At 33.1% G+C, this 9117-nt stretch overlaps 1 pseudogene; it reads left to right on the plus strand.

The window, feature by feature from the left end:
* The first annotated feature begins 3255 nt into the window (after nucleotides 1–3255).
* On the plus strand, nucleotides 3256–3361 carry LOC137816805 (small nucleolar RNA R71; annotated as a pseudogene).
* Nucleotides 3362–9117: the final 5756 nt, after the last annotated feature.

Consider the following 9117-nt stretch of genomic DNA (forward strand, 5'->3'; position numbering starts at 1 on the left):
CAATTCAAGTGTTCAGTTACGCCAGCGCCTCAGATTTGCACACTGATTTTAAAAGATTTATCATTTTTTTTCTGTTGATTCTTTTGAACTAATTCTTTTTTTGTCCTTTCTATAACACTTCAAACTTGCATATTCCAGAGAATCAAAATTTTCCTATGAGTGAAAATATTTTTCTGAAACAAAACAGCCAGCACAGAGAATGTGAAACAGGGGATTCTGGAAAACTGGAAACAAAAAACAGCAAGATACCAAAATTTAAACACAATGGAATTTGTGAAATAGAATTTCTGTAGGATCTAAACATAAATAGGAACTCAAACTAAAATTAAAAAGGCACCAAAAGATCAAAGAACAGCAGATTCAAAGCAATTAAAGATACCCAAAATCAAGAAACAATCAAGCCAAATAAAGGACTACTAAGAATTGTTGACATTGTGGATGAACATGACTTGACAAAATATATATGGATTCAGAAATTAAAGACTCAAAAGCATAATATGAACCAAATTAAAAGTGCAATAAAGACTCAAAAACCTAAAAGAAAACAGCAACTCAAAGGTGTATGGAATCCTATCACAATTTGCACAAGAATTGTTCAAGATCAATTGAACAAAGTGCACCGGTTGGATCTTCCAAATAGCACACCAAAACAAATTAAAATGTAAAAAAAGCAAGACAATTATGGAAATAAGATGAACAACATGAAATAAAGAAGAACTAAAAATGAAAAGACCAAAAGCAACTCATCTTGAAGAACCTAAGCTCTGATACCAAATGATGGCAAAATTCATGAAGTTCTTCTTGAATCATGTAAGAGATGGTGCGGAAGCCATGGATGTGTGTGTGCAAGATCCTCCTAAGAGTGATGTTGATCTTGAAGGTGCATGATGTGTATGAACATTGGGAGGTTCGGCCAGCCCAAGGAAAGGTGAAGGATGTGAAGTTTAGAGCCTAGAGTTCTAGGGAGAAGCAAAGCTTGACACAAAATGGCAGCATAACTTTACTCACAATAAACTTGGAAAATACAAGAGATAGCCTTCCTATTTATAGGCTATAGAACCGTAAAAGCTAAGCTAATTCCTAATGAAATGGAAGCCAAATGAAATGCAATTCACAATACACATGGCACATGACCGGCCAAGCAACTAGATTCTAGAATGTTCACTCATTTATGCTTTCTACACTACTCTAATTACTTAGCCACCCTTAATGGGCCTCCATGTGACAATTACAAGGTCTTCTCAAAACCGTAACTTGACCCATATGTATGTGAAGCTAGACGGTCTAGGATTCCTCCTAGATGTTCCTTATGTAGCCGCTCCTCATCATGGCCTAGACGTTCCTCATCATAGGCTAGACGCTCCGTTTGAGACTAGACGCTCCTCATCATGGGCTAGACGGTCTAGTCTTGGAAGCTTTGGCTTTCATAGTGTGGTGAGCTTGGGCCCTCCTCTATCACAAAGACTCGGCTCGGTCAAGGAAGTTTTTCCTTAACATGGCAATCCCTCCCAATGCCCCAAACTCCGGCTCGGTCAAGGAAGTTTTTCCTTAATATGGCAAACTCTTTTGATGTCCAAAGACTTCGCTCGGTCAAGGAAGCTTTGCTTTAACATGGCAATCCCTCCCGGTGCCCAAAGGCTCGACTCAATCAAGGAAGCTTTGTCCTAACATGGCAATTCATCATGATGCCCCAAGATTCGACTCGGTCAAGGAATCTTTTCCTTAACATGGCAATCCCTCTCGATGCCCAAAGATTCGGCTCGGTCAAGGAAGCTTTGCCTTAACATGGCAATCCCTCCTGATGCCCCAAGGCTTGACACGGTTAAGGAAACTTTGTCGAACAATCGACAATCCCTCATAATTCCTAAAAATATCTACAATTCTACTAAGGAACCTTTGCCCAACGTGGCAATCCCTCCCAAATCGTTATAAACCAAATAGTTAGCTCGGGTAAGCAAGCTTTGTCTCAAATGAAAATCCCTCCTAACAGTTTAACTAAAAAAGGGTTTTAACCACTCCTACACGGTCGGATCATCAAATAAGAAAAACGCAAGGTAAAGCAAGCAATCATAATTCAACTTATTAAAGTGAGCAGAGTAAAACGTAGAAAAATTAAAAATAAACTGTTATTTATATATTTCTTATCACGAAAGGACGAAACATTGTCTTGTTCTCAATCATTGGATTCACTTTAGTCCAACGAGTTCAAATGGTTGGAGCACGTAACGACACGGTCAGTTGAACCATTAGATCTTTGAGGTCAAAAGTTAGGTTAAACTCGAACGAAGCATTGAGTGATGTACGTCCAATCACCACTAACACTACAAACCATTAATCATCCAAATTGTCACTTTCAACCTCGAGACACCAAGAGATGACATTTAGGCTCTTCTAAAAGGTTCACCCTCGAGCCTGGGGACAAGTGTACTGGTCGAAGCCAAGTGGACCAAGTCACTAAGTATCAAAAGTTGACCAACCGAATAGATTCAATACATTAAGATAAAATAAAGGGATACGTGATAAATCAAGTAATATGCTATAAATCCACTTCTAATAGTAATTAACTTACATCACTCCTTGGATTTTGCCTATGTGTTGGTTGTAGATTGACCATTTTGAGAGTCCTCCAACTATTTTGCAATTTGTCCCACTTGTGTCTCCAAAATTCTAATAGAAGTGTCAATATTCTTTTGGTTGGACAGTGATGCTTGCACAAATTCCTGCAAGGTATCCTCCAATTTGCTTATTCTCTCCTAAGATTAAGGATATAATGGTTGTTGTTTCTCCAACCTTGAGGATAATTATTATTATTGAAGTACCCACCTTATCTTCCTTGATTTTCCATATAATGAACCTCTTCTTTAGATTAATTATTTTGAAAATAGTAGTGACCATTTGGATTATCACCTCCACAAAATCACACTTCATGGATTAAATCTGTGTCTGATAAGAATGTACAACTTGTAATTGTTGTGGTAGATTATATGTGTGCTTCGTCAATGCTTCCATATATTATGTCAAAATTTGGTTCTGAGCCAAAAGTGCATTTAAAGCATTACGATCTATCATCCCCTTCTTTGACTTAGTTTGTCTATCATTTTGGGCTTGATAATTTGTTGATGTCGATGCATCAATACGCTTTGTGGCGTGCTCTGCATCAACAACTATCATTGTACCACTAACTGTAGCATCTAAAAGCATTTTGGTATCAAATCTGAGACCATTATGGAAGATACTCAATTGACATTGTCTTCTAACCCATGGTTTGGGCATTTTCTCAGTATCACTTTGAATCTCTCCCATGTCTCACAAAAGGCTTCATCTGACCCTTGCTTGAACATAGAAATATCAGACTTTGCTTTGATGTAGGAGATAATGGAAAAAAATCTTTGTAAATTTTTTTCCTGTATGTCCTTCCATATGGTAAGGCTCTAATTTGGATGTGATTTGAGTCATTCCTTAGCTTTTCCTGCAAATGAAAAAAAGAAACAAACATAGATAAACAATTTCAACATCACCTAATTGAAAGCTCATTGTTCCCACCAATTCATAGAATCTAGAAAAATGTTTGTATGGATCCTCATGATCCATTACTATAAATTTATGGGTATTGATCAGACTGAGGAATATAGCTTTCATCTCCAAAGCCTTCGTGGAGGCAGGTATTGCAATACTATAAAAATGTTTTAGCCCCTACTACATAGCATAATCTCCTAGTGTTCTTTTATGTTGTGGTGTTTGCTCTTCAACCATGTTCATCTCTTCCTGAAAATATCAATGGGAAGGGGAGAACTGGTGGAAGTTTTTTCTTTAATTTCTCTTTGCCTCCCTATTTTTTTGAGTTGTCTTTTCAATATCTGATTCGAATTGCAATTGGTCTTTGGAAATCTGTCATTTTAATATCATATAAGACAACTCACTCAAGGATTAGCACAAGGAGTAACTAGCAAGAATAATCAAATTTTTGAAATTAAAATTTTTAAAACAAATCTGAAAATAAAATACAATAAAAAAAACAATAAACAATTAAAATATTCACAATATTTAGGAATTTCTACTAAAAAATTAAAATTGTTCCCCGACAATGGCGCCAAAAACTTGGTGACTATTTTACGATAAGTGTACCTTGTCAGGAGTAATAAATTTATCCATAAGAACGGATATCGAACCCACAAGGAACAATTGAATTCTCAAGTATAATATTCACTAAATAGAAAATAATATGTAAAAGGATCAAATTTAAGGATCAAAATCATGAATAATTCAAGCTTTGAGAATAAAATGATAATACATTCATCAATCAAGAACTAAAATATTATAAAATAAAATAAAAATAAAAAACAATTTACAATTAAAATATTCACAATATTTAGGAATTTCTACTAAAAGATTAAAATTGTTCCCCGACAATGGCGCCAAAAACTTGGTGATTTTACGATAAGTGTACCTTGTTAGGAGTAATAAATTTGTCCATAAGAACGGATATCGAACCCACAAGGAACAATTGAATTCTCAAGTATAATATTCACTAAATAGAAAATAATATGTAAAAGGATCAAATCTAAGGATCAAAATCATGAATAATTCAAGCTTTGAGAATAAAATGATAATACATTCATCAATCAAGAACTAAAATATTATAGATAAATATCACCTCAATACATAAAAGTTTGAACAAATTACTCTCAATCCCAAAGGGGAGAATTAGCCACTTATGTTGGTCATTACAAGCATGGAAAGCAAGAAAATAGAATCTAGGATGTTTCTCCTTGACGACAGCCTCCTCTAGGGTTTTCTATCTCTCTCCTAATCCTCTAGGGTTATGTCTCACGCCTCGTATTTAAACTAGTTAGGCTTGGGTTAAGTGACATCTTACCTAAGCGAGTTATTACTTGTTTGGGCGAGTTTGTCAAGAAAAAACCCAACTTCAATGGAGTAAACTCACTTGGGCGAGTTTTGAGCGAGTTTCCAATATTCCAACTTTCCGTTTTCATCCTGCCTATTCTCATTTAGCCCTTTCATCTCCAATTTCTCTAGAATCCTGAAACTAACACAAATTTGGAAATAAATTGTTCTTATTCATATTATAATCACAAGTTATGTAAAAAGATTTAAATTCACTACAAAAAACGCGATATACGGTGGCAGTTTTTTTTTTGTATAAACTGACCTTTATAAACGCCACAATATACGCGTGTGGCGATTTCCCAAACCGCCAGAGAACTGGTTGTCACAAAGTTTAATGTGGCGGTCTTACGTTACCCACCCTAACACCCACCACTTTAACACTTTGTTTAAAGTGACAATTTTTATATGTAAGTAGTGTCAGTCATAGCTGTCGCAATTTAGTTCATCGAAAATGATTTCAGCGTTATTATATAGGGTATAATGTGACGTTTTTAACCGTTATTATTATAATAAAATTGTAAAAATAATATGCCGGTTTCAACTGACGTAATTTTAATTATAATTAAATGAAATTTAGCCACCACTTTTTCTATAATATAATTTGCATAATTAAACTAAACATAATATATTTTCATAATAAAAAGATAAAATACTAAAAAAATGAAATAATATATTAAGTTATAAGCATCCATTCATTGCATTGAAAATGAAAACACACATAATTGTTCAAAAGTTCATACATAATTGAAAATTAAAACACATAATTGTTCAAAAGTTGATACATAATTTAAAATTAAAACACACATAATTGTTCAAAAATTGATACATAATTTAAAATTAAAACACACATTGTTCATCCCTAATTAGTTTTGCTTCCAGCACTTGATCTTATTGCTTGATTTGGTGATGGAGCACGACTTCCAACATCTGGTGCCTGAAATAAATAATTTTAAGTTAATGATTTTCAATGTTTATAATTATAAATTAAAAGACAACAATAGATATTGTCCTGCTATTTATATTAATTAATTAGAGACAATTTTTTTTTTATATAACTAGAAAATACATACTCTGTACAAGAACAAGAAATAAACCATACCTCTTTAATTCTCACTTCTTGGACATAAATATGTGAAACTGTTGTCACAATGTTTGAAAAAACAATCACACCCTGATCATGAAAGGCAAAACTATTTACTTATATTTACTGAAGATATATAATATAATTGGTAATAATTTTATTACCATACCTTGACAGAATTAACTATATAAAGACGATCAATAAAACAAAAATATCTAATAGAATGTCCCTACCCATATTTTATTTTTATATAATTAACTATCAAATTATGATTCAATGAGCACATCCAAAACCTGAATGAATAATCAAATTATTTAGAGTAGTGCAAGATACCAACTACCAAAACTGCATCAACAATTATTTTCTTAATGAAATAGCATACCCAGACACGATCATATTGCATACAATTTGGGAAGCACAATTTCGACAAGGTGTCCTTTCTTTTGAATAACCCGTTCACTTTTGCCATATTCCAACAGATTTTATGCATATTAAGTTCTGAGGTAAAATGTTTGAGTGGACTGGTTTTAGTTCTACTTTAAAGCCTGCATCTTTTTTCTTGTTTTTAAAAAAAATTCTAAACGGTATTTTTACTAGTGAGTTACTGGGTTGTTTTACTTTATTATTTCCCTCTTAGAAACTCTTATGTTATGACCTTTTATTTCAGGGTGCTCGAGAAGTTATACAAGATAGGCTCATTGATATACCACCGTCATATGTTGAGACCTTCAAAAAGTACACACGTCAAGGGTCTCGTGTTCTTGCTCTGGCCTACAAGTCCCTTGCTGACATGACAGTAAGAAAATTATTGGTTTTACATTGTTTCATGAAATTTTCTTTACTGTATATTGAATTATGCGCAGGAGAACAAGAATAATTATTGAAGTTTACTGCCTTAGCATTTTATTGATTGAAGTGGTAAACATTGCTGATTGGAAAACTTGTTCAATGTGTCTATTTTGGCTTTAGCTTCTAATGACACTTATTTTTGTATAGTTTGAATAGTTTGACATTCAAGTTAATTTTCCCTTTCTTATTATTTCGGCAAATATGGATCCTAAAATTAAGTATAACTAAGTCAGAGAACTGCATTTTCCCATCTTATCAAATGGGGAGAACAAGGTAACTCAAATGAAAAATGAGTTTGCAACCGTAAAAAATCAAATGAACACTTTACTTGCATATATTGTTTCATGAATAGATGTTTCGGAACATTTTGCTGCAATTGCAGCTAATTTGATTCATGCATCCACCAATGAGGTATTAATATATTTAAATATTTATTAGTGTTTTTATTTTATAATTATAAACATACAAATTCATTAACTTAAAATTATTTATTTCAGGCGTCAAATAATGGAAGTGGTGCTCCATCACCTAATCAAGTAATAGGATCAAGTGTTGGAAGCAAAATTGATTAGGGACGTGTGTTTTAATTTTAAACTTGATTAGGGATGTATGAACTTTTGATGTGTTTTAATTTTCAATTATGTATAAATTTTTTAACAATATTATGTGTGCTTTAATTTTCAATGAAATGAATGAATGATTATAACTTTATACATTATTTATTTTATTATGAAAATATATTATGTTTAGGTTAATTGTATAAAACAAATTATAAAAAAAAGGATTATAAAAAAGTGGTGGTTAAATTTTATTTATTCAGAATTAAAATTACGTCAGTTAAAAACGCCACTACTTACGTATATTATGGCATCAGAATCTTCTTCAATAAATGTAAATTGCGACAGTTATAACTGACAATACTTACATATAAAAATCGTCACTACTTACACTATGTTTAAAGTGACAGGTATTGCAGCGAGTAGCGTAAAACCGCCATATTAAACTTTGTGGCGACCAGTTCTATGGCGGTTTGGGAGACCGCTACAAGCATATATTGTGATGGTTATAAACACCAGTTTATACGAAAATAACGGTCATAATATATACTTTTTTTTTGTAGTGGAAGTGTTTACCTAGACCACTGACAACATCCGCAAACCACCAACCTGTCCATGAAATAACTCAATTTAAATATTACTATAAAGTTAGAGAGACTTAAGAACAAGGCCAACTGTATGCTTAATTCACCTGAACTTCCGCACAGACAATGGCATTATTTCTAGTTGATTTCATACTATATAAGCTACAAAAGTATAGACTTGCAAGGGTAATATTCAGTTCAGTAGTGCGACATCTATCATGCATACTGTAATGCTTTGTCAATAGTAAGGTGCAATATACTTTGCTCAGTTGTCAGCTGTCATGTACTTAGAAACTTAAGATTCCGTTAAAAATCTTAGTTAGATATCAAACCTGTGAAAGGGTTATTTGGTTCATCCATTTCCAACTTAAGAACCCAAAATTATATTTCCTCAATGACTACTCTTCTATTTTCTCTTAGATTGTCTTTTTAGCAGTGGTTCTTGATTTCTATCAGGACCAAATACAGTTCCATCTAATCAGGAAATGAACTCAATAAGTTCAGAACCAATGGTACATGAAGACCATTGTCAAAGAGCTAGGATCTAGCAGTTGCAACAACTTCCAATCCAAATAAGCGCGAAAAAAGCAAGCTTACGAAAAAATCTTAACTAAATACTAATTTATTTTGAAAAAAGATTTCAACAAATGACAAGAGAGGAAAAAAACAAAAGAGACTACATTTTAAGGAGGGTTGGGAATTTATTTCAATATTAATTTCTTTAGTAAATTAAAAACCACGTAACTTGTACAGATAGGTGTGTTCCTCGTCTAATTTGTGCTTCGAAAATGTTGGTTCAGGTGCATTACTGAGCCCCTTTTTCCTGGAATTGCATTGAAGATATGATTAATCACAAATTTATTAGAAAAAACAGAACCACATTTAAGACCAAGAGAGAGAAATAACTTCTCGCATTTATTCATTTAGGAAGCTTATCAGAGGAACGTGGATAACTTTGTCACGTTCTGAATCGCAATGTGAAAATGGTACATGCCAGAAGTCTAGAAAAGAATGAACCACTTCATTAATGTAGAACTCAAAGCCAGTACTCCCCTTCTTTAGGAAAATCAAGATGCTTATGCCATGCCTCTTTAGATGCCAATAGGTGTTATAATTAAAATTTAGGGATAACATAAAA

The sequence above is a fragment of the Phaseolus vulgaris genome, chromosome 1 (assembly GCF_000499845.2).
Source record: "Phaseolus vulgaris cultivar G19833 chromosome 1, P. vulgaris v2.0, whole genome shotgun sequence".
NCBI classification, from domain to species: Eukaryota; Viridiplantae; Streptophyta; class Magnoliopsida; order Fabales; family Fabaceae; genus Phaseolus; species Phaseolus vulgaris.